The sequence below is a fragment of the Mya arenaria genome, chromosome 2 (genome assembly GCF_026914265.1).
Source record: "Mya arenaria isolate MELC-2E11 chromosome 2, ASM2691426v1".
Classification (NCBI taxonomy): Eukaryota; Metazoa; Mollusca; class Bivalvia; order Myida; family Myidae; genus Mya; species Mya arenaria.
The window spans coordinates 11,992,754-12,020,630 of record NC_069123.1 but is presented as its reverse complement, the minus strand read 5'-3'; the positions used below and the strand labels follow the sequence as shown (position 1 = coordinate 12,020,630).

At 33.4% G+C, this 27,877-nt stretch overlaps 1 long non-coding RNA gene across 6 annotated transcripts in view; it reads right to left on the bottom strand.

Moving 5' to 3' along the window:
• Positions 1-27,877, bottom strand: part of LOC128243127 (uncharacterized) — a 135,895-nt gene that overhangs the window by 91,878 nt on the left and 16,140 nt on the right. For 2 of the 6 annotated variants that reach the window (XR_008262771.1, XR_008262772.1), the window contains exons 5-7: positions 24,350-26,773; positions 23,724-23,951; positions 3,464-6,431 (exon numbers count right to left, since the gene is read on the bottom strand). This is a non-coding gene — a long non-coding RNA (uncharacterized LOC128243127). Of the gene's footprint in view, positions 1-3,463; positions 6,444-23,723; positions 23,952-24,349; positions 26,774-27,877 lie in introns of those variants that run through there. The other 4 variants (XR_008262773.1, XR_008262776.1, XR_008262775.1 and 1 more) reach the window with 4 other exon arrangements.

Below are 27,877 nucleotides of genomic sequence, written 5' to 3'. Positions count from 1 at the left end.
TTTGCACACATTTCCCAAGCATTTCCTTGATAACAATTGGTCGTTTAAGTCTAGACTCGGACTCTTATAATACTGTAAAAATACTTTTTTTGAAGAATAAACAAATCTTTAATCCATTTTCTATTACATAAATATATGTAATTTATAATAACACATTCAAATAGCAACATAATTCAGCAGCCTTGAACATTAGAAAATGATTGTTCGGGTAGCACTCAAAACACGTAACATAAGGAAAGGATAAGCTAGCGAAACAAACAACATTAGAATGTGGTGCTGACTCGCAATTGAGTTCAGTCGAGCCCCGTTTGCATACATCGCGGTCTGTGATTCGAACCAAACTAGAACGCTTAAAGCACATGTACATCAGATTGGCACAAAAAAGTTTTTGTAGGGAATCTCAGGAGAATTATTAGATTAAATGTTTTACTCTTTGATATCATAATTGTAAACAAGAGGGCCATGATGGCCCTATATCGCTCACCTGAGAGAAAGTGTTTGACCTTTGTACACATGGTCCAAATTATAGCTTAAGAATAAGAAAGTAGGTCAAAAGGTCACCTGCCGATGTCAATATTGATGTTTGCTTTCATAACAAGAGTTATGCATGGAATTCAATTCTTTGAACAATTTTCAAAGGGGACCACCCAAGGAAAATTCCTGTGAAGTTTGGATGAAATTGGCTAAGCGGTTTATGAGGAGATGTCGTTTAAAGTAAAAGTTTACGGACGGACGCCGGACAAATTGTGATCACAAAAGCTCACCTTGTCACTATGTGACAGGTGAGCTTAAAACACCAAACTGATAAAAATCAAGTCGGGGACCGGGTTCAAACCGGTGTCGCCGAAATTGAAGCAAAGAGCTGTATCCACTGTGCTACGAAGGCTTACCATAAACTGTTGGAATATTTAAGCCATATACCTAACTTGGTAATCTCACGTGATAACATCGACTAACAAATCACGCATACGATATGAATTCTACTAGGTAGACATACATAGTAATCATTTAAATGGAAAAAATATGAAAAAAAAACTGCGAAAAAAATAAAATAAATAATAAACCATGTGGTAGTTCAGTAAGTAAGTTGAATGTATTGTAAACATCGATACCAAGATTATGTCAATTTTCGACAATTTTCTTTTTTTCGCTATTTCATCAGTATGAAGATATCGGTCCTTTACACCCACTTTGATGAAACGAGGAATTCGAGTTAAGCGAGTTCGAGCAATCGGGGTTCGACTGTATTTCAAAAGAAAATTGAAACAGTGACTGTCCCAATAGTTTCTCCAAGGCCGGTCCATACATATAAATAGCCGCCGTGATGACGCGTTTTTAGAAACACTTAAAATGTTACATTAGTTAAATGTTTACCCCATACCGAATATTTCCTCACAGCACATTAAACTGAGCAAACCATTAAAGAAAGCCAGTTTCCCACATTTTTGCACAATCAAACAGGGTTGAAGTTTAGAACTTGAACGTATTGTTTTGAATAGGTCGACGTCTTTCCCATAATGCTATGTAACCTAAAAACTGTAATGCCACAGAAAGTCAATCATAGTACTGTTACTCTCAGTTAATGTTCACAGCAAAATTCTTGAACTATTTCCATGCCCACTTATAATGTATTTTAGGACACAGCAAAGGGAAGTAACGGCTATTACTACAGTATGCAGATTGCAATGTAGTTACCTTCCTCAAATAACCACTAAATAAATTGTTTTCACCTATTGACTCGAATTTTTAGGAAATATGTGTAATTATTGACAATAAATGTGGTATTAACATAGTCGGAGTCAAAATTAATCAGTTCATCCAGTTCTGATAAATATCTAAGCTTTATAATATCCAATATATATCGGTACTCTGGTTAAGTAGGAGTCACAGTTTCCCCGCGATTTTAAACCTGGGCAGACTTACCTGCTTTGCGTGGCTATATGCACAGTATTAGCAGTTTACTTAATCCTGCAGAGCCGTCTTCAGTCTTAAGTAACGATTCTTAATAAATACGAAACGAGACATTTTAAAAATCTAGCCCCCTGATTGGCTGACAATGTTGGGTAAACACTATCTTTGGGTTATAAAACTAGTCTTAGCTATAATGCCCAAACACATTCTGACAAACTATGTATACTTGTTTAAAAAGCTACAGGGGCCATAACTCCTACATTATTTAAGTTGGATTATATAACTTGTACAAAAGAGCACATTGTTACTGTTCAGAACTTGAATTAATCAAGTTTGAATTTGATATATTCAATGATTGTTAAACAATAAATGGATTGTAATTAAATTACATATGAAAAAACCTGTATGATAAGTTTTTGACCTAAGGTGACCGATATTGACAACTGTTCAGAACAACATATTGGCCCGGTTGTTGGAACATTCGTTAAATACATAACGATGAAATTTAGCGTTAAAATGACTAAAATTGCTAAAAATTCCTTAAATACCTTCGTTTAATTTATTTCGCTAAATTTCGGTTGTTGGAAATTTTAACGATAACGAAACCGTTAAATCAGTCGTTAAGTTAACGAATCAGTTAATGAAAACCAAAATGGCTGCCGTAATTGGCCGTTTAGTAAATAATATTTACACCTCAACTTCCATTCCTTAAATGAACTGCCTTTCGGCAATTGCGTTCATCAATCGATGAACGCAACATCTTCGGATATGTTCGGATCGCAATTCATCGCATAACAATATACATGGAAACTCTTGATCTTGTTATTGTTTGTATCGTGTCAGCAGGCCCCGTAAAATATGAATCAACATTTTAGAAAATGTTAAGTTATTATATTTTAACGTTTTGTTGCCAAAAGTGTTTCAATTTTACGTTTAAAGGTGATTTAAAGTGGTTGATCTTTTCCCGTTATTGTGACGTCATTTAAAAAAATGTTTCCGGTAACAGTCGGGTCGTCCTATTTACAGAATGGGTAAGAAAGGATTACCGAAAGATAATCGGAAATGAAATGAAGTACATTTTTAACGTTTCTTGAATAAAATAATGAACTATTAGTGTAAATGTAAGGAATTAATTGCGGGGTTGATGTCATTATCGGGGATATGAACGCAATTGGGCTGGTCAAATTACACGTGTAGTCATTCGGACTCCACATACACATCAACTCCGCAATCCGTTCCTTAATTGGACCACTTTTATCGAAATCTGGATAAGAACCACCCAAGGAACATTCCTGCGGAGTTTAATTGATCTTGTCGTAGTGGTAAAGTTGTTGTTACGATAAAATGTTGACGACGAACAATCCCTCTATCGCAAAAGCTTAAGCTCAAGGAACTTTGCCAGATTTGCATTATATGCAATCCAGAGTGAGCAAACTGTATAAGGTTTCAAAACAATACATGGATTATGCTAACAAGCAAAACCGTAAGCAAAATTATGACTGTTAGGGCGTCTTTTTTTATAAAGTGTAGTACATGATGTAATGCTGAGCTATTGAATTAAATGTGATAACATGCAAAACCTAAACCAGACGGAAGAAATTGAATAAAAAAGGAACAAACACTACTTAAAAGACAGTATGGTACCTTTGTATTAAGTTTCAATGCAATTTATCAAGTATGCTATGTTTTCTTACATGCACAACTTAAACAATTTGTTTTGACGTACAAGCCATAATCAACCCAAAAGAACTATAAAATTGGCCTAATCAGAGGTTGGATAGTTGAGTACAAATGTCACAAATAAACTTGGTTATTTGATTGGGATGAACGGTTGAGTATCATTGTATAAAGTCGAAATACAATCAATGCATCAACTAATGGCTGATGTGTGTGCTTACATGCAAAACCTTAATCAGAATGTCCATGTCAAAAGAAAAATGTCCATAATTTGCTTTGTTTTCCTATACGTATAATCAAACAGAATCATTAATAATTATTAAGTTATGTTGGGAACACATATATTTTTTTTCAATCAATACAAGATATACTTGCTTAGATCTTGAATGTATTGTTGCTATTATGCAAATCCTTCAACAAACTGAGACACCAGCCGGCGCTAGGGAAACAAGTGAAGCATTCATTATTATTCTAATATTCCCTAAAAAAGAGTTGTTATTTAAATTCCATCGAGTAGTATTTAAGTTTTCCGAACAAAAAAAGTGACAAAGGGCAGTAGCTCTGCACTGAGCTGAAATAGAGTTATGCTTTTCATACAGTGCATTTCCGCTCATTGTGCTTTAAAAAAGTTTCATAAAGTTTCATCAAGTAGTTATGTTCCGGACAGGGGAATAATGCCATCTTTATAAGGTATAATAGTGTTATGTATACTTTACTTCCTATCACTGTGCTTTACAATTGTATGTAGTTTAATTAAGTTCTAACCATCACTGTGCTTTACAATTGTATGTAGTTTAATTAAGTTCTAACAAGTATTTTTAAGTTATGGACAAGGAAAAATGTCATACATGGCAATAACTGCGAAAAGCTTAACTTGACTAATAGTTCTTATATAATATACTTACTCTCATTCAATTCTATCATTGAATGAAGCTCCACTGAATTTGATCTAGAAATGTTAAAGAAATGCTCTGGCCCCGAATTCTCGAATCTTCTGAAGTCCCTTTAAACAGGATTAAGCTAAGCTCACTATGTTTGGATTTCAATAAATTGCGTAATGTTTACTTCTTTAAGATATTTTATACTTGAGAAAGGAATTATCATCATGATTATCAGAAGAGGTTTTTATGATTTATCAAAATCTAGTTAAGTATATATTTTGGCATTTTGAAATAAGCTACTTAAGCCTGTAAAACTTAAGTAGTTTCGAGAAATCGGAGCCAGTTGGTTATGAAAAAGTTACAAAGGGCAAACGATCTGTTAGTAGCTTTAACAGTTTCTTGTACACTCTACTTATTCTCATTGTGCTTAACTGTGGTGTGTAGACAGTAGTTGAAATACATCCTGTAGTTTTCAAAAATGATTCTGATCAAGAAACGTAACACAGGACAATAACTCAATTTGCTGAAAGGTCATCAGGAATATGATATGGCTGTTTGTGTGTCACTAAATAGTGAGATGTAAAGGTCTCCAGGAACATGATGTGGCTGTTGTGTGTCCCTCTATGTTGAGATGTAAAGGTCCTCAGGAATTTGATGTGGCTGTTTGTGTGTCCCTCTACGTTGAGAGGTAAAGATCTTCAGGAATACGAAGTGGCTGTTTGTGTGTCCCTCTATTTTGACTTGTAAAGGTCCTCAGGAATATGATGTGGCTGTTTATCTGTTCCTCTATGTTGAGATGTAAAGGTTTTCAGGAATATGATGTGGCTGTTTGTGTGTCCCTCTATTTTGAGATGTAAAGATCCTCAGGAATATGATGTGGCCGTTTGTGTGTCCCTCCTTGTAGAAATGTAAAGGTCCTCATGAATACGATGTGGCTGTTTGTGTGTCCCTCCTTGTAGAGATGTAAAGATCCTCAGGAATATGATGTGGCTGTTTGTGTGTCCCTCTATTTTGAGATGTAAAGGTCCTCAGGAATATGATGTGTCTGTTTGTGTGTCCCTCTATTTTGAGTTGTAAAGGTCCTCAGGAATATGACGTGATTGTTTGTGTGTCCCTCTATTTTGAGATGTAAAGGTCCTCAGGAATATGATGTGGCTGTTTGTGTGTCCCTCCTTGTAGAGATGTAAAGGTCCTCAGGAATACGATTTGGCTGTTTGTGTGACCCTTTAGGTTGAGAAGTAAAGGTCCTCAGGAATATGATGTGGCTGTTTGTGTGTTCCTCCGTGTAGAGATGTAAAGGTCCTCGGGAATATGATGCGGCTGTTTGTGTGTCCCTCTATATTGAGATGTAAAGGTCCTCAGGAATATGATGTGGCTGTTTGTGTGTCCCTCTATATTGAGATGTAAAGGTCCTCAGGAATATGATGTGGCTGTTTGTGTGTCCCTCTATATTGAGATGTAAAGGTCCTCAGGAATATGATGTGGCTGTTTGTGTGTCCCTCATTGTTGAGAAGTAAAGGTCCTCAGGAATATGATGTGGCTGTTTGTGTGTCCCTCATTGTTGAGATGTAAAGGTCCTCAGGAATATGATGTGGCTGTTTGTGTGTTCCTCCGTGTAGAGATGAAAGGTCCTCGGGAATATGATGCGTCTGTTTGTGTGTCCCTCTATATTGAGATGTAAAGGTCCTCAGGAATATGATGTGGGTGTTTGTGTGTCCCTCATTGTTGAGATGTAAAGGTCCTCAGGAATATGATGTGGCTGTTTGTGTGACCATTTATGTTGAGATGTAAAGGTCCTCAGGAATATGATGTGTCTGTTTATGTGTCCCTCCTAGTAGATATGTAAAGGTCCTCAGGAATTTGATGTGTCTGTTTGTGTGTCCCTCCTTGTAGAGATGTAAAGGTCCTCAGGAATATGATGTGGCTGTTTGCGTGTCCCTCTATGTAGAGATGTAGGGGATCCTGAAGAATATGCTTATGCAAGTATAAAACAGATGTATTATTGAATCAAATTAAGTGTTCACTTCGAATATACATTTTATCAACACTATTTAATTAATTACTTTTAGTTTGAAACAGAAGAAGACACAGTGTTTTTCTTTATATATAGAAGAAAAAAACAACAACATATAAGTGAAGAAATTGTACCTTTTAATATTTTTTGTTAAACCAACCAAACGCCCATATTTTCCAAATGTAAGAATGAACAAGAAACGCCGCAATGCGACGAAACCAGGGTTTTAATGATTGACAGAAGAACTTTAGCCTGTGTCTGTTTTCCTATTTTTAATAACAGTGACCTTGACCCTAGGGCCCAAAATGCAATCGATTGAAAGGTATCCATAAACGCTTCCTTTATACTAAGTTGGGTCAGGATATGTCAACCCTAACTTAAGTTATTCAGTTTCAACCATTTTTCTATTTTTAGTAACAGTGACCTTGACCTTGAATCAAGGGACCCCAAACGCAATCTCATGAAAGGTCTCCATAAACTCGTCCTTTATACCTGGTTTTGGTTAAGATTAACCCTTACTAAAGTTATTCAGTTTCAACTGTTTTTCTACTTTTAGTAACAGTGATCTTGACCTTGACTCTAAGGAACCAAAACGCAATCCCATGAAAGGTATCCAAAAACTATTTCTATAGACCAAGTTTGATCTAGATATATCAACCCTTAAAATTATTCAGTTTCAAATGTTTTCCTATTTTTAGTAACAGTGACCTTGACCTTGAACCTAGGGAACCCAAACGCAATCCAATGAAAGGTTTCCATAAATTCTTCATATAGACCAAGTTTGATCAAGATATGTCATCCCTAACTAAAGTTATTCGGTTTCAACCGTTTTTCTATTTTTATTCTATTTTTAGTAACAGTGACCTTGACCTTGACCATAGGGACCCCAAATGCAATCCCATGAAAGGTCTTCATAAACTCTTCCTATAGACCAAGTTTAGTCAAGATATATCATCCCTAACTGATGTTATTCAGTTTCAACCATTTTTCTATTTTTATAACAGTGACCTTGAACCTAGGGACCCCAATCGCAATTCCATGAATGGTCTCCATAAACTCTTCCTATAGACAAAGTTTAGTCAAGATCTGTTATCCCTTACTAAAGTTATTCAGTTTCAACCGTTTTCTATTTTTAGTAACAGTGACCTTGACCGTAGGGACCCCAAACGCAATCCCATGAAAGGTATCCATAAACTCTTCCCACAGACCAAGTTTAGTCAAGATAATTATGTCATCCCTAACTAAAGTTATTCAGTTTCAACCATTTTTCTATTTTTAGTAACAGTGACCTTGACCTTGATCCTATGGACCCTAAACGCAATTTCATGAAAGGTACCCATAAACTCTTTTTATAGACTAAGTTTGGTCAAGATATGTCAACCCTTACTAAAGTTATTCAGTTTCATAGGTGAGTTTGACGCCGCCCGGATGCCGGCCCGAACAACGACGTTCGTCATTCTAATAACCAGGTTTCGCTATGTAAAAGCCCTGGCTATGACAACAGTGACACAGATTCTAGATACGTTGAAACCCAGGCTATGATAAAAGTGACACAGTACCTAGACATGTAAAAGCCTTGGCTATGATACCGGGGGTTACAGTGACACAATACCTAGACATGTAAAAACCCATGCTATGGTAACAGTGAAACAGTACATGTCTAGTTAGTTATGTTGAAACCGAGGTTATGTAAACAGTGACACAGTAAATGTCTAGTTATAGGAAAAGAAGCTCAGAATTTGTTTATACAGATTTCAGATGTCATTCATGTTTTCAATGGCTACAACTCTGTATAAAAATGTTGCAATTAAAACAAATCTTTACTGATAATGATGCCTAAATTTATATTTGTGAAGGGTCATGCAATAAAGCTACCTGTATAGTTTATTAAATTTGGAGTATGATGCAATGTAGCTTCCTGTTAAGTTCCAGTGAATATGGCCCTGTAGTTTAAGAAGAAAGATTTCTTTAAAAGCAAAACAAGAAGTTTGCCAGAATGTTGTTTGTATTTAATCAATCTCGACACCTTAAATTTTTGTAGAAGGTTATCCAAAAAGGTTACCCTAGGAAGATTCCTGTAAAGTTTCACTGAATTTGGACTGGTAGTTTTAAAGATGTTTTTTATAAAGCAAACAGGAAGTTGGTCATTTTGTAAATGTTGTTGGTGATCAATCGTGACTCTTTGTTGTATTGTTTGTAGAAGTTTTATTGAATTTGAAGTGTTAGTTTCAGGGGATATGCTTTTTTAAGCAAAACAGGAAATCAGCCATTTTGATGTTGTTGCTTTTGATGTTGTTGATAAATCATGATTCCTTGTGGTATTTTTGGGTCACCCAAGGAAACTTTCTGTAAGGTATAATTGAAATTGGAGTGTAAGTTTCAGAGGAGATGCTTTTAAAGTCAGTAATTTTGTTGTTGCTGTTGTTGTTGTTGTTGTTTATCAATCGCGATCCCTTGTTGTATTTTTGTAGAGGGACACCCAAGGAAGCTTTTTGAAAATTTTAATAAATTTGGCCTGGAAATTTCAAAGGAGATTATTTTTTAAGCAATTGTTGATTTTGGACGGACAGACCACGGACAAAGACTGATCTGTGATCACAATAGCTCACCTTGGGCACTTGTGAGCTAAAAGGACTGGTATATCAATGGTTTCTTTTGAAATAGGTCTATCAACACAGCAAGTTATATAAGTGTGTGACATTATGATCTAGGAATATGCATGCAATTACTTGAATAAAGCCACAGCAGCACAAAGAAAGGACATTTATATTTTAGGCTTTTCAGAGTGAAGTGGAAAAACATGAGTTCACTATATTGTGAACTAAATTCTGAAATTCACACGATTAAGTTTAAATATGTCGAAACTTTGACATACATTTATTTTATAAAAAGGCTCCAATCATCTAATGGATATTTTGGCTTTTCCCTACTCTCAACTCTAGTTGTGAAGATGTAGGTAGGATTGTTATTTCACTTCCTTACTTCTTTATTTCACAATGACCAACACAATTAATATAAGCCTTGAACGTTATTTTCTGTTGGATGGTATAAGGCATACAACAAGAGCTGTCACAGAGACAGCGTGCTCGACAATTCCGCCGCTTTTCAGTGTAAGGATTGAAAAGTTTTGGCCAAACATGCATGGATCACTGTTAGATTAGATTTCAATGCAATTCATGATGTGCTGAGATAATAACATAAATGTGGTCACATTGAAAATTTCAACCACATTTTTTAAGTCTAATAATAAAGGGCAATTATTTGCAAAATACAGTTATATATCTTGGTTATTCAATGAAGTTGAGTGGTTGAATACCATTCTATAAAGTCTCAATTCAATACATCGAGTAGTTGCTTAGAAATTAACCTATGTGTGCTTACACGCAAAACCTTAACCAGAATTTCTATGTCGAATAATAAAGGGCAATCATTTGCATAAAATAAAACTAGAGTTATCTTACATGGTTAATTAAGTAGGTTGGATGGTTGAGTACCATTGTATCGAGTCTCAATGCAATACATCAAGTAGTTGCTTTGATATTGAAATAATGTGTGCTTGCACACAAAACCTTAACCAGAATTTCGAAGTCGAACAATAAAGGGCAATTATTTGCATTAAATGCAAAGTAGATTATCTAACTTGGTTAATTAATTAGGTTGGATGGTTGAGTACCATTGCATCAACTCTCAATGCAATACCACAAGTAGTTGCAGAGATATTAACCTATGTGTGCTTGCACGCAAAACCTTAACCAGAATTTCTAAGTCGAATAATAAAGGCCTATTATTTGAATTAAATGCAATGTAGAGTTATCTTACTTGGTTAATTGAATAGGTTGGATGGTTGAGTACCAATGTATCAAGTCTCAATGCAATAACTCATGTAGTTGCTGAGATATTAATCTATGTGTGCTTGCACGCAAAACCTTAACCAGATCTTTTAAGTCGAATAATAAAGGCCTATTATTTGCATTAAAGGCAAAGTAGAGTTATCTAACTTGGTTAATAAAGTAGGTTGGATGGTTGAGTACCATTGTATCAGGTCTCAATGCAATACCTCGACTAGTTGCTGAGATATTAACCTATGTGTGCTTGCACGCAAAACCTTAACCAAGGGGTGACGCCGACGCCGACACCGACGCTTTGGTGAGTAGTATAGCTCTCCATATTCTTCGAATACTCGAGCTAAAAATGAACTTTTTAGTAAGGATTATATCTTTTTCAAAACAGGGTACTTGTATGTTGGCTTTTTTCAAATGAAATATTTCGTTTTCTATTATGCTTTATGTAAAAAAGTTATTATCATTAGGTAGGAGTGTTCAAGTACCTTTAACGGTTTCAAACTATGTGTTTAAACACACTTATGAACAGGAGGCCAATAAGGGCCTATGCTCTAACGGCATGGCTCTTGTGATAATTTTTAATCCAGAGCATGTATGCAAGGGTAAAAGGCAACATACATATAGTTCACGTTATGTGTTTTGGTTACATAAAAATGTTGCACGATCAACATCTGAGGTCAGTTAGTGTTGTTAGCAGATCTCTATTTTTCTCTCTGCATAAACTATTTGAATATGTGCCAAGTAAAGGTCATCTGACAAAAAATTGCTTAATATTACTGTATTCATGGTCAAATTTTCTGTAGTTTTAAAAATAAGAAGTTGGTCAAAAGGTCAATTATTAAGGGCATTCGAGGACAACATTGGTTCTCATTTGCAAAACTGTAGACATGGTCTAAATATCATTGCTGTAGCTTTAAAAATTAAAAAATCAAAAGGGGTGGGGCCAGCTTTAGCTCAATGGGCATATTTTCAAATGCTTTGCTTGACAGTCATCATATGATGCTCCACAACAAATATCAAAGGTACGAGCTTTGTGGTTTGAAACAAGAGGATTTTGAAAATTTTCTTAAATAAGTTTCTGGAAAATTGTGACCCCATGGGGCAGTGCCAGCTTTGACCCAATGTTCATAATTTGAACAACCCTGGTAGCAGATCACTAAATTGTGCCTTATTCAAAATAGCAAGTCCAAACCTTTGAACACGTTGGATGACCAGTTATAACCCCAGTGGCATAATTTGAACAAACATTCACAGGCAATTATGCTGAGATGGATGCGCGAAAACACGAATAGTTTTTCAACAATTCCCAAATTAAGTGTACAAACTTGTGAACACTTGGTGTGGGCAGTACTGACCCCGGGTGCATAATTTGAACAATTTGCGCGAAATACAGACAATAGAGCTAATAAATTGGCCTTATGGCTTTCAGCAAGAACAAGGCGGAGTAATTGACAAAATCAACTGCAGAACCAAAAAGCAAGTTGTCTCCCTTTGATCCTAGACTTGACTTTACATGTTAACATGGCTACAAATAGAATTCGCTCATGCAGACCTGACTAAAACTAGGTTAGCTAAACTAGCATTTTTTTAAACTATCAAGGGCAATAATCTTGGCATTGTTTTGAAAGGAACCAAGCTCAAATATATATTTAAACACTGTACAAGTTTCATAGAAATACAAGCAAAACTAAAGATTGTATCGTGTTCACAAGCAATTGTTTACAGACGCATATACTACGTACACATAACCATCTCATAAGCTCTTTGGCCAGTAGATCTAAAAACAACAAAGTATAAAAAGGGAAAGGTCAGTGCCTATTTGGTATGTTGGGTTGGGTAGGCAAAACTAATGGGTTGGGTTGCCAAAACTAAATGTTTTTTTTTTGTTTTTTTTCCGAGGCCTAATTGGTCAGGAATTATTGTGGGCTTATTTGTTTTTAAATAATAAGGAGGGTTTTTTTTATATGTTTTGTGGCCAAGCTGACAGAGAATGTTCTAGTAGAAGAGAATGTGTAGTAGACATATATAGGACTGCAGGGACACACCCACTACATGGAAGACACACGTTTAATGCAATCCAATTACCTTTTAGTTCTTGAAAGAAAATCTAAATATATAAAGTGTTCTTTTCTAATGGAGAAATATAAGTTAAAGCAGAATGGTTGCAAAATCACTCAATATATGTTTCAAAACTAGGACAGAAAAACAAAAATATGGCAGTGATTAAAAATATATTAACAAATTACATAGACCATGGTTGCCAAAGACTATTAATATTAACTAATGCTTAAAAGTCACTCAACTGCAAAAATGTAAATAGATATAGCTTGTTACCTATTACATAAAACAAACAAAACATTTTATTACATAAAAAAACAAAACAATGTCATATAAATCTCCAAACCAAATAATAAGAATAGCAAAAAGAACAGGCTTCAAACAAATAGCAGAACTACCAAAAAGAGCCAAAAACAAACCTTAAAACACTGACTTCACACATTTAACATGTCATACATAAAAGAGCGTAAACCAAACTAAAAATATACCAGACTTCATCTTTACAGCATGGTTGCCATGGGGAGCCAAAAACAAACTAACAATACAACAGACTTCACATTTATAACAGGGCTGCCACGAGGAAACAATAAAATCTAACAATACAAATGGCTTTAAAACCATATGAATTTTACAACAAAAAGAGAAAAACAAACTAACAATACACAATAATCCATACATATAGCAAGACAACCATAACAAACAGCAACCAACATACAATCTTACAATACACCAAATCATACTAATAGCAATCGAGGCTACCAAAAAACCAAAACCAAACTAACAACACAACAGTCTTCATACATATAACAAGAATTAACTAAAACAATCAAATTCCTTTAAACATATAAAAAGTTAACAAGCAGACCATTAAAACACTCTAACAATACAACAGAACGTGTGTATAAAGCATGGATTCTGTAAAGAGCAAAAAGCAAAAACAAATACTTCATAAATTATATGGCATGGCTACTTTACAATTACAAACACAAATTGTGATGCATCAGCCTACAATTCCATAAAATGACAACCATAGAAAAATAACAAAGAAACAAACAAAAACAATACAGAGCCAAAAGAAGACAAAAAGTTCAACTACATACAAATAGCATTGCTATAATTAAAGACTTAATTTCCCAGATTTCATACAACTAGAATGGCGCACTACTCTAAAACAACACTTAAAAATAGTTACAATTTCAACACACTTCATACCCATCATGGGTACCATAACAGACAAAAACAAACTAATATTACTATATGCTCTAAGCAAGGAAGCTTACCATAAAAAAAAACATAATAAAAGTACCAACACATTTTACCCGACACATGTGGCCATAACAGGGGAAAAAACAAACTAAAAAATCACAATACACATACATATAAAAAGACTTCTATTTCATGATCAGATTAACAATACAGTGTCACACACAATAAGGTACAACAAACCTTATGCATGAAACATGGTTTTAATAATGTTACACCAATTAACTAACAATAAATCAGACTTCATACTATTTGCATGGCTTCTTCAAAGAAAAAAAACAGTAAAATACACACAACTTCATATATAATTGTTTTAAACAAAACATGGCAATTTAACATATCAAATACATAATTATGGTTTTGCTACTAATAAACCCCAAAACAAACTTAGATTACACACACCTTTTACATATAGAAAAGCTATCATAAAAAGACAAAGAAGCATTTCTCAAGACTTCATTCAAATAGCATGGCTGAAATAAAGAGCCAAAACAAACTTACAACACAGCATACTTCATAAATACAGCATGGATATAATAATAAGAATAAACAACAACAATACAACACAAGTCATACACAGAGGAAGGCTTTCACAAAAATAGCAACACAACATATTAAATACATGTTACATGGCTACGAAAGACACTATAACAAACTAACACTACACCAAACTCCATACACAGAAAATGGCTTTCATAAAATACAAACAATATAAAAATACAACATATTTAACCCATGTTACTATGAAGCATGGCCACCATAAAGATAAAAAGATAACAATACATAAGCCTTCATACGTTTAACATGGCCACAATGAAGAGCCAATAAGAAAACAACAATACACATATTGCAAAAATAGGGCATCCAAGAAGGAGCCAAAAATAAACAAACAACAAAATCAATACATGTAGCCTGGTTATCATAAAAAATAAAAACCTAACAATGCATCATCATCCATACATATAGCATGGCTGACATAAACTGACAATAATCAAACATACAATACACAATATTTTATACATAAAGCATGTATACAATAAAGAGCAAAACAATTCTAACAGTATTCCAGACTTCATACATATAGCCATAAAAATCAAACTAACAATACACAGGCACTTATATAAATATATAAATGTTATTATATATTAAAACACAAAATAACTAACAACACAACAGATAACAAAGCATGGCTACCATAAAGAGCCAAAACAAGCTAACAAGGCTATAATAAAGAGATAAAAAACACGAACAATATACCATACTTCATACATTTGATGTAGCATGGCTACAGTGAAAGGTCAAGCACAACCTATCAATACACCATACTTCATATATATATATATATATATATATATATAACATGGTTATATATAAGAACCTAAAACAACCTAACAGTACACCAGACTTCATTCATTTAATATGGTTACAATAAAGAACCAAATACATGTACAACCTAACAATACCTCAGACTTCATACAGGTAACATGGCTACCATAAAGAGCCAAACATAATCTATCAATACAACATATTTCATACATAGAGGAAGACTATAATAAAGAGCCCAAAACAATCTCATATTACCCCAGACTGAACACATGTTGCATGGCTTTAATAAAAAGCCAAAACAAACAATACACCAGGTTTAATAAATAAAAACGATAACATTCTAATAATACAATATTATAATACTTCATACATATAGCATGGCTGCAATAACATGCCAATTGTAGTCAAACTTGCACTACAACAGACGTTATATGCATAGCATGGCTACAATTCATAGTTTTTAAAACTTAAAAAAAAACAATACACCAAACTTTAAACATGTAGGATGGCTACCATATAAAGCCCAAACAACAAACAATATGCCAGAATCTATACATAGATATTGCATGGCTACAATGATAGTACAAAAGCAAACTTACAAGACAACATACTCCATCCATTTGGTATGGTATTAAGGTAAAAAAAAAAAAACTGGGAGGGAGTTTTAAATAATCAACATAAATCAAAACATATACCATAAAATATAAAGATCTAAAACAATCAGTATGGAGCCAAATCAAACGTAAGAATAATGTGTATAAGTTGTAATGGCCTATAAGAAGATGCAAAGAAAAACTTACAGTACATCATACTAAATGCATAAAGCTTGGCTTTACAAAGAGTAAAAACAAACTTAAGAGTTCAACAGACTTCATACATATGGCATGGCTTCAACGAGTCAAGCCAAACTTACGATAAAACAGACTTCATACAAGCATCCGCTTAGCAAAGAGTAAAAACAGACCATTAATACAATAGGATTCATAAATATACATGGCTAAACAAATGGAAAAAACAACAAATTTACAAAACAGCAGATTTCAAAAACACAGCATGGCTTTACAAAAGGAAAAACAAACTTACAATACAACAGACTTATACAAACAGCATGGCTTAACAAACAGTAAAAACAAACTACAATGCAAAAGATTTCATACATACAACATGGCTTTACTAAACAAACTTACAATACAACAGACTACATACAAACAACATGGCTTTACAAACAGTAAAAAACAAACTTACAATGCAAAAAAATCATACATACAGCATGGCTTAACAAAGAATAAAGAGAGTAAACTTACAATACAAAAGACTTACAATACAAGAGCCTTAATACATACTTACCATACAACATGGCTTTACAAAGAGAAAAAACAAACTTATAATACAACATACTTCATACATACAGCATGCCTTATCAAAGACTTTACAAGGAGTAAAAACAAACTCACAATACAACAGACTTCATACATACAGCACTACATACATATATACTTCATTCATACTATTTACATTTATAATATACAATATAATTAAACGAGTACACTAAGCTAACATTACAGCATGGCATCACATACAGTAAAAACAAACTTACAATACAATAGGCTTCATAAATAAACATGGCTTTACAACAAGTAAAAACAAACTTACAATAAAACAATGTTCTAACATAGAGCATGGCTTAACAGAGTAAAAATCAATCTCACAAAAATACTACAAATGTTATACGTACAGCATGGCTTAACAAAGAGTAAAAAAACAATCTTCCAAAAATACTACAAATGTTATACATACAGCATGGGTTAACAAAGAGTAAAAAAACAATCTTCCAAAAATACTACAAATGTTATACATTCAGCATGGCTTAACAAAGAGTAAAAAACAATCTTCCAAAAATACTACAAATGTTATACATACAGCATGGCTTAACAAATTGCTAAAAAAAAATCTTACAAAAATACTACAAATGTTATACATACAGCATGGCTTAACAAAGAGTAAAAAACAATCTTACAAAAATACTACAAATGTTATACATACAGCATGGCTTCACAAAGAGTAAAAAACAATCTTACAAAAATACTACAGATGTTATACATACAGTATGGCTTAACAAAGAGTAACAAACAATCTTACAAAAATACTACAAATGTTATACATACAGCATGGCTTAACAAAGAGTAAAAACAATCTTACAAAAATACTACAAATGTTATACATACAGCATGGCTTAACAAAGAGTAAAAACAATCTTAAAAAATACTACAAATGTTATACATACAGCATGGCTTAACAAAGAGTAAAAAACAATCTTACAAAAATACTACAAATGTTATACATACAGCATGGCTTCACAAAGAGTAAAAAACAATCTTACAAAAATACTACAGATGTTATACATACAGCTATGGCTTAACAAAGAGTAACAAACAATCTTACAAAAATACTACAAATGTTATACATACAGCATGGCTTAACAAAGAGTAAAAACAATCTTACAAAAATACTACAAATGTTATACATGCAGCATGGCTTAACAAAGAGTAAAAACAATCTTACAAAAATACTACAAATGTTAAACATACAGCATGGCTTAACAAAGAGTAAAAAACAATCTTACAAAAATACTACAAATGTTATACATACAGCATGGCTTAACAAAGAGTAAAAAACAATCTTACAAAAATACTACAGATGTTATACATACAGCATGGCTTAACAAAGAGTAACAAACAATCTTACAAAAATACTACAAATGTTATACATACAGCATGGCTTAACAAAGAGTAAAAAACAATCTTACAAAAATACTACAGATGTTATACATACAGCATGGCTTAACAAAGAGTAACAAACAATCTTACAAAAATACTACAAATGTTATACATACAGCATGGCTTAACAAAGAGTAAAAACAATCTTACAAAAATACTACAAATGTTATACATACAGCATTAGTTTACATAGAGTAAAAAACAATCTTACAAAAATACTACAAATGTTATACATACAGCATGGGTTAACAAAGAGTAAAAAACAATCTTACAAAAATACTACAAATGTTATACATACAGCATTGGTTTAACAAAGAGTAAAAAAACAATCTTACAAAAATACTACAAATGTTATACATACAGCATTAGTTTACATAGAGTAAAAAACAATCTTACAAAAATACTACAAATGTTATACATACAGCATTGGTTTACATAGAGTAAAAAACAATCTTACAAAAATACTACAAATGTTATACATACAGCATTGGTTTACAAAGAGTAAAGACAAACTTACAGTAAAAGTTATGCAAAGGACTTCTTATATATACCATGGCTTTAAATATAGGAAAATCAACCTTACAATACAACATTTTCTTTACTTACAGCATGGCTTTACTAACAGTAAAAACAAACTTACAATACAACATATTACATACATACAGCATTGCTTTACAAACAGTAAAAACAAATTACAATTCAATAAGCCTCATACATACAACATGGCTTTACAAAAAGTAGAAACAATCTTACAACACAACATACTTCATAAATACAGCAGTTCTTTGAAAGCAGTAAAAACAAACTAACAATAAAACAGACATCATACAAACATACATCATGCCTTTATAAACAATAAGAAACAACTTTACAATGCAACAGACTTCATATTTACAGCATGACTTCACAAACAATAAAAACATTTTACAATATAAAGGACTACATAAATATAGAATAGCTTCACAAACAGTAAAGCAAACTTACAATACAACAGACTACATACATACAGCATGGCTTTTTAAAGAGTAAAAACAAACTTACAATACAATAGACCTTATGCATACAGCATAGCTTCCAAACAGTAAACACAAACGTACAATACAACAGACTCCTTAAATACAGCATGGCTTTACAAACAGTCAAAATAAACTTACAATACAACCAACTTCATAAATACAGCATTGATTTACAAACAGTGTATCATCCATGCAATACAACAGACAACATGCGTGAAGCATGGATTCACAAACAGTAAAACAAACTTACAATACAAATGACTAACAATACAAAAGCCTTCATGCATACTTAACACACATCATGGCTTCACATGAGTAAAAACAAATTTACAATACAACAGACTTCTTACATACAGCATGGCTTTACAAACAGTAAAAACAAACCTACAACACAAAAGACGTATATCATATAGCATGGCTTTACAAACAGAAAAAACAACAAATTACAATACAACATAATGCACACATGCAGCATGGCTTTACAAACAGTAAAAACAAATAATGATACAACAGACTTCTTACATGGTTTACAAACTGAAAAACACTTACAATACAAAATACTTCATACATATAGCAGTGCTTTACAAACAGTTAAAACAAACTAGCATTATAACATACTTCATACCTATAGCATGGTTAAACAAACAGTAAAAACAAACTTACAATACAACATACTTCTTACATATAGCATGGCTTTACCAACTGTAAACAAGAGGCCCAAAAGGGCATATGCTCTACTGACATGGCTCTTGTGGTCATTTCAATCCACAGCATGTATGTATGGGTAAAAGGCAACAGACATATAGTTCACATTTTGTGTTTGGGTTACCTGAAAACATTGCACGTTTAACATCTGAGCCCAGAAAGAATTGTAAGCAGAATAGTTGCATGAACTATTTTAATATGTGCCAAGTAAAAGTCATCTGACAAAAAAAATGCTTTCAAAACTGTACTCATGGTATTTTTTTGGTAGTTTTATAAATTTAAATGAGTTGGTCAAAAGGTCAAAGTCAAGGGCATCCGAGGACAACATTGATCGTTTGAACAAAGATTCACAAGCAATTCTGCTGAAATGGATGCAAAAACACACAAAAAGATTTTCAAACCTATCCCAATTTAATTTTACCAAAACTGTGAACCCTGGGTGCGGCCAGTAATGACCCCAGGTGCATAACTTGAACAAACATTCACAACCAATTTTGTTAAGATGAATGTGCAAACTACAGACACTTAGAGCTAAAAAACTGGCCTTTTGGCTTTCAACAAGAACAGGGCAGAGTAATTGACAAAATCAACTGCAGTACAAAAAGCAAATTCTCTCCCTTAGTCCTAAACTTGAGTTTTCACATGTTAACTTGGTTAAAAATAGAATTCGCTCATGCAGACCTGGCTAAAACTAGGTTAGCTAAAAATAGCATTTCTTTAATTTAAAACTTTCAAGGCCCTTTATCTAGGCATGCATATCCGGATATAGCCGATTTTCGAAAGGAACCAAGCTCTAATTGATATCTAAATACTGTACAAGTTTCATCGAGATACAATCAAAACTGAAGACTGTATCGCGTTAACAAAAAAATGTTTACAAGAAATTGTTTACAGACGCACTAACACACGGACGCACGCACGGATGCACATACTACGTACACATTACCATCACATAAGCTCTTCTTGCCTTTGGCCAGTAGAGCTAAAAGCTAACGTACAACAGACTTCATACATACAGCGAGGCTTTATAAACAGTTAAAAGAAACTTACAATACAACAGACTGCATACACACAGCACGGCTTCACAAACAGTTAAAACAAACTAACAATACAACAGACTTCATTCATACAGCGCGGCTTCACACACAGTTAAAACAAACTAACAATACAACAGACTTAATTAACCAAGCTGATATTAAAATGCAATTCACTGCATAAGCCAAAAACAAATTTACAGTATACTTCCTCAGATAATAGAACATAGACTATTGCTGCCTAAATGAGCCAAAGCATTCAATATCACTTGATACATGGCTTCTTGATGCAGGAATTATGGCTTTAAAGAAACCAAAAACAAACCAACAACACTAACACAAAGATTTCAAGTTTAACACAAAACACAGGAAAAACAAGACAATATATGACACAAACTAACTTATATACACCAAAGTGCTATTTAGAGGAGCCAAAACAACCTGACGTAACATTAACAACATAAGCTTAAAGCTTCATTTAGTGTGGCTATTATAAATAAACAAAAAATAAATAAAGCCAAAACACCACACTAAAAATCATGATATAAAGAAACTGAGGCTTCCAAAACAGAACTTAGAATACATAAAAAACTTAAGACACTTGAGCACAATCATGTCATACACTAACATTGGTTACCATAAAAATAGCTAAAAACACAGCAAATATAAAACATTTTTTTCCGATATAGATCTTGCTATAAAATGAGCATTAAAACACAATTAAGACAACATCATTCAAGTCACTCAATACAAGTACTGTGGCTACAATACAGGCACAAGTTTAAAAATAAACAACACTACTCTAATAGTATGCATAGCATAAACCAAAGTTGAGCAAAAATATTTTTCATCAAAGCATAATACATTTACCATGACTAACATTAAAATTACAATAAAATCCTGAAAAACATATATCATGGCTCAAATCAGAAAGGCAAAGTAGTTCTAACAATACAAAGAAGAGTAGAATGTTACTTTGCATGTTTATGAATGTTGTTGCACCTACTTTTTGAACAAACACAATCCCCATGAAAAAAGAATGTGAGTGAACAATAATATATTTATAAGTCTGTTGATTGTGAAGTTTTTGGCCTTTGATAATGAAATATATTTAGATTTAGTTTCAAAGAACTTACTTTATAATTTGTAAGATTGAGATTTTCTGTACACCTTTTGAGAATACAAACAGGACGTTATGCACTAATAATGTACCTCGTAATAATATACCTCGTAATGAAAGATATTGTTTATGTTGTAATCGTAGGGACATAGAGGATGAATATCACCTCATAAGTATTTGTCCATGATATCATCAGTTACATGTAACTTATATAAAACAATGCTGTATATAATGTATATATTCCATCTGTATTCAAATTCCATCAGTTATTGGAATCATGTAATAAAAGGATGCTATGAATGTTTGTAAATATATTAAAGAATCAAGTGTTATACTCAACTCACTTAATAATTTAACTTGATATAGTAGCTCTGAAACATACCCTCACTGCCAAAGTTAACATATTACTTATTTGGTATTCAATTTACATAGTATGTTTGCTTATTTCATATTTCATTATATTCTGTTTGTAAGTTTAGACATGTGGCATGTTTATATGTATAACTATATGTATTATGACATTTACACTTGTAAAAGTCAAATAAACTGTCTGTTCTATTTTGTTCTTCTAGGTCCTTTCGTTAATGAAGTTTATGGCTTCTTGTAGATCCTTCTTTGAATAAAGTTTTAGACTTCTTGTAGATCCTTTCTTGAATGAAGATCTTTAATACTTTGAGGTCATTTCAAAATGAAGATCTTTGCTTCTTAAAGGTTCTTTCTTGAATGAAGTTCTTGACTTCTTGTTATGGTTTCTTTCCTGAATGAAGTTAATCGTTTCTTGTACATGTAGTACCTTTCTTGATTAAAGTTCTTGACTACTTGAAAGTCTTTCCTTGAATTAAGTTCTTGACTTCTTTTATGTATGTCCTTGAATAAAGTTCTTTCAAGAATTAGGTTATTACATACTTTAAATTCCTTTCTTAAAAGAAGGTAGTCACTACCTGCTTGTGATCTTTTGTTATTTTAATTGTTTCAACTCTAATCCCAACCAGGGGTTTGACTATGGTCTCAAAGAAATATTAAATTACTGCAAACATTAATGTATACACAAATTTATTAATACAGACTCACCTTAAGACCACAATAAACAATACACCAAAGGCTACCAATTAAAGAATAAGGTTTTAGTGGCAGGTTTGCGGTTTGGTACTGGGCTTGTCCATGCAGTTTTCAGCATTAGAAGAAGAGAAGAAATGGTGCCAGAAGAAAGCGGATGATTGAAATATCCTTTGATTGATGTATAGTGACTTTGTAACATCGGGAAGGACACACACACACATATGTTGAATGTGGTTATATTTGGAAGGACAACGAAATAAAAAAGGACACAGTCATATTGAGACTGTGGATTTGTCTTGAAAGACACAGACATAAGGTGACTGTGGTTATATCTTTAAGGACATAGACATATGGTGACTATGGTTACATCTGGAAGGACACAGCACTATATATTCAAATGAAACTACTAATGGCCAGACATGATTTTTGCTAGAAAATAAAAAATAGGGCTAAAAATTAAAAAAAGGGCTAAAACACTAACCCAAATTACTTTATCTATGATATACTAATACATCTATTTTATGCATCATCTATGATTCTTTTAAAATGTATACAAAAATTACCTATGGTCATTCACGGCAGGGTATCACAACTTGATGGTTAATGAAGCTTATTTGCGGGGTTTCTGAGCAATTGATACTATTCATTATGTTTCATTTTTGTTAGTCTATTTTAGTTCTTAATACATTTCTATTGATTCTAAAATTTCAAATTCCATCAAGTTAACAGAGCCCTGAAGGCCCTGTATCGCTCACCTGATCCAGATTCGAACTTGGCCTAAAGCTAAGCAATATAAACATTCTGACTAAGTTTCATGAACATACAGTCACGAATGTCACCTCTAGAGTGCTAACAAGGTTTTCCTATAACTTGACATAATGAACTAGTTTTTAACCACACATAACCCGGATTAAATATTGGCTTAGAAATTATTAATATAAACATTCTGACCAACTTTCATGAAGATACAGTTATAAATGTGATCTCTAGAGTGTTATCAAGCTTTTCCTTTTCTTATTAACGTGACTGGTGCCTCCTACCTTGAACTCGTTCCTGCATTATTTACTGCCTTTGGTCAATTCTTCAATTCTTTCACTGCCCATGGTAAGTTATGATATTGTCCAATGTTGGTTATATCGGCTTATACAGTAGGTTCTATCAGCATCCATGGTTGTTTCTATCAACATCCAGGGTTGGATTTACCAGTGTCCATGCTTGGTTCTATCAGCCTCAAGTATCCATGGTTAGTTTTCAGTACGCATGAAAGACTAAAAACAGAACATTTTGGTCATGCCATCTAGTTTTCCATATACCATGCTATGTCCTATCTAATCATACAAGTTCCTTTCTACATTATGCAACTAAAAGTCAACCTTTTAAGTTTAAACCACTTGTCCCCTAAGTACTTCCATGAAAGGCCAAGTTAAAAACAAAACACATGGCCTGAAAGAGTTTTATAAGGCCACCTTAGGAGCACTTCTGTTAAACAATCTGGCCTGTTGTTAGTGGAGAGTAGATTCCATTGATTTATCGTTATATAGTGAATCTAGCCCTGCATAATGTTGGCAAAGGTTAATGCAATCCAACATAGCTTGAACAAAAAATATAAAGGACCTTTAAGTTGTAATTTATATATAAACTGTATACAATTACTGCATTGATTTACCTTTATCTTTTACTTAAGTGTATGCTGACCATCCCTGACTGTCACTGCCACCTATGGCCATCCAACCACAATTATTCTAAACCTTTCAAAACCTAAGGTTATTCTAACTAAAGATTGCTTTTTTGAAAATGCGCTTGTCCCCGCTATTGTGTGTTGGTATCTGAGAAAAAATAAATGATGAACATGAAATTTGTAATTTTGGACTGGAGATGAACCAAAGTGAAGTTTATTCAACCGTATTATATATTTAAGCGAAAAAGAGTTGTTGATTAATCCTGGAAAATGTAAACAAATTTTGCATTGTTTGAAGTTCCTGGGCGCAAGCGTTATTCAATTATTGAATGGAAACCATTTTTTCAGCTCAATATAATCATGACCGTGACCTTTGACCTACTGATCATAACATCAATAGGGGTTAAAGTGTTCTCGAGTTACTGAGCGGTAATCGTTTCTTCACATCAATGTCACAGCAACCTTGACCTTTGGCCTATTGATCTCAAAATCAATAGGGGTCATTTACTAGTCATGACCGACTAGCATACCAAGTATGAATTTCCTGGGTGCAAGCATTTTTTATTTATTGAGCGGAAACAAAGTGTGATTTTCAGACTGACGGTATTAAGTCAAGTATTAAGTTCCTGGGTACAAGAGTTCTTTAGTTATTGAGCATAAATCATTTTTAAGCTAAATGTCACCACCAAAATATCATTTTTTACTTGAAGATAATCTTGAACTTTAAACTTTTGATCTCAAAATCACTAGGGTTCACCTTCTAGTCATGATCAACAAGCATACCAAGTATGAAATTCCTGGTTGCCAGTGTTTTTTAGTTATTGAGTGGGAACCGTTTCTTCAACTGAAGGTCATGGTGACCTTGACCTTTGACCTACTGATCTAAAAGTCAAAAGGAGTCATCTACTAGTCGTGAACAACTAGCATACCAAGTATGAAGTCCCTTGGTACAAGCTTTTTTTTAGTTATTGAGCAGAAACCATGTTTAAGCTTAAGGTCACTGCCAACATATCCTTTTTTCCTGAAAGTAACATTGACCTTTGACCTTTCCATCTCAAAATCATGCACAACTAGCATACCAAGAATGCATTTCCTTGACTCGAAGGATATAAAGTTATAGAGCGGAAACCATTTCTTCACCTCAAGGTCACGGAGACCTTAACCTTTGACTTTGTGACCCCAAAATCAATAGTGGACGTCTTCTAGTCACGACCAATTAGCATAACAAGCGTTCTATAGTTCTTGAGTGGAAACAAAGTGTGATGTACTGACTGACCTACGGACCGATGGACTGACATTCTGACTGATGGACAGGGCAAAAACAATTTGTCTCCACATGAATGGGGGAGACATAAATATTAACTGTGAGCTTGATGAGGTTATTTGGCACATTTTATTGTCACTGTTGAAATGGGAGGTCAATATGGGGGTTTCTCTCAAATGCACAATGATATAAAACCACTTACTTCTTGCAATGCCTTAAGAGCTAATGCTACATAAGGTCATTAATTGGTTCTATAAACTTATTTATCTATAGGTTCACACATGCATTCTGGAAATTAAAGACACATTTGTGCTAAATGATAAAAAATAATGTTGTTTTCCATTGGCAATCACATTTATGACAAATTTGCAAAAGTGGTACCAATCTGAAAAAAAGGCTATATTTCGGAGATAATTTTTTAAAACATTTTCTTAATTTGATATTAGCAGAGCACTAAAACTTTTAGGCTGATTTGGTATGTCAATTTTAAATTCAAACTTTTATAAGAGTTTGAAATGATACAGTCATATTGCTGGCTATTTACCAACAATTCTGTGTAACCGAGTAATTGCAATTATCACAATAAACTATAGTTTTTGAAACATCAGAATACAAATAATTATTGTCTTATTGCCTTTTCTTCGACTTAACCATCTTTATTAATCCGCTGACCGTTTTCAAGCCATTCCCTAACAAATCAGCTAGATATGACCTGATGATCTCTTTATTTCATATCGTGTTAGACTTGTATTGATCTTTATGCGCGTAGCTTTATTAAAAAAACGATTATTAGGAAAATTGCTATCAAATATTCGCGACACCTTTGCCGTTTCTAGCCAGAATATTGGGTCGCGGTCGCCCCCGCTCCTACATGACTACAATGGCACGATGGTATATAATCACTAGTAAAAATGTCAACTTGCCTTGTCAACGTTTACCAAAGTACATCAGTTATTATTTTGGAAAAGTCTTGCATCCTTTTGTAAAACAAACAAAACGAAGCTTAGGCAAAGGAAGTCTGGAAATTAATATGCAAAAGCTTACCATGCTGCTCAGGAAAATTATTTCTGGCTAGAGATGTTGCATTCACAGCTCTGCTGGTAAATCAGACTGATGCTTCAGAAGTCCATGTACACCCACAGCAGTATCTGCAAGAGGAGCGTAAAAATCTAGATAACTGCATACAGGGTAATTTATTTCAGAAGGTTTTATCTAGCATTGAGACATTCACAGTTTTGGTAAAGAAGAGGCCGATAAGGGCCTATGCTCTACTGGCATGGCTCTTGTGGTCATTTTTAATCAAGAGCATGTATGTATGGGTAAAAGGCAACAGACATAAATATTACATTTTGTGTTTGAGTTACCTGAAAACGTTGCACGTTCAACATCTCAGGACAGAAAGTATTGTAAGTAGATCTCTCTGCATAAACTATTTTACTATGTGCCAAGTAAAGGTCATCAAAAAATGCTTTAAAACTGTACTCATGGTCGAAATTTATGTAGTTTAAAAAAAAGAAGTTGGTCAAAGACACGGGTATCAGAGGACAGCAATCAAAATCAATGTTTAACATTAATGCTCATTTTGAACTGTGTTGCTTGTCATTGCATTTTAGTAACAGTTACTTTGACCTTAGGGACCCTAAACGCAATCTCATGAAAGGTATCAATAATATCTTCCTTCATACCAAGATTGATTAAGATATGTCAACCTTTTAATGTAATACTAATGTTATTCAGCTTCAACTTTTTTCTATTTTTAGAAACAGCGACCCTGACCTTGTATCTAAGGACCCCAAACGCAAACCTATGAAAGGTGTCCATAATCATTTCCTTAATACCAAGTTTGGTATGTCAACCTTAACTAATACTTTAGTTTCAACCGTTTTACTATTTTAGTAACAGTGACTTTGACTCTAATTAGGACCCCAAACACAAGCCATGAAAGATATCCATTAACTCTTCCTTCATTTCAAGCTGGTTCAAGATATGTCAACCTTTACTAAAGTTATTTAGTTAAAACTTTATTTTTTATTTTTAGAACCAGTGACCTTGACCTTTGAAACCCAAAACGCAATCCAATGAAAGGCATCTTTAAAGTCTTCCTTTATATCAAGTTTACTCAAGGTATGTCAACCCTAACAAAAGTAAATCTGTTTTAACTGTTTTTTTAAGTAACAATGACCTTGACCTTGACTCTAGGAACACCAAATACAACCCCATGAAAGGTATACATGAAATCTTCCTAAAGGTCA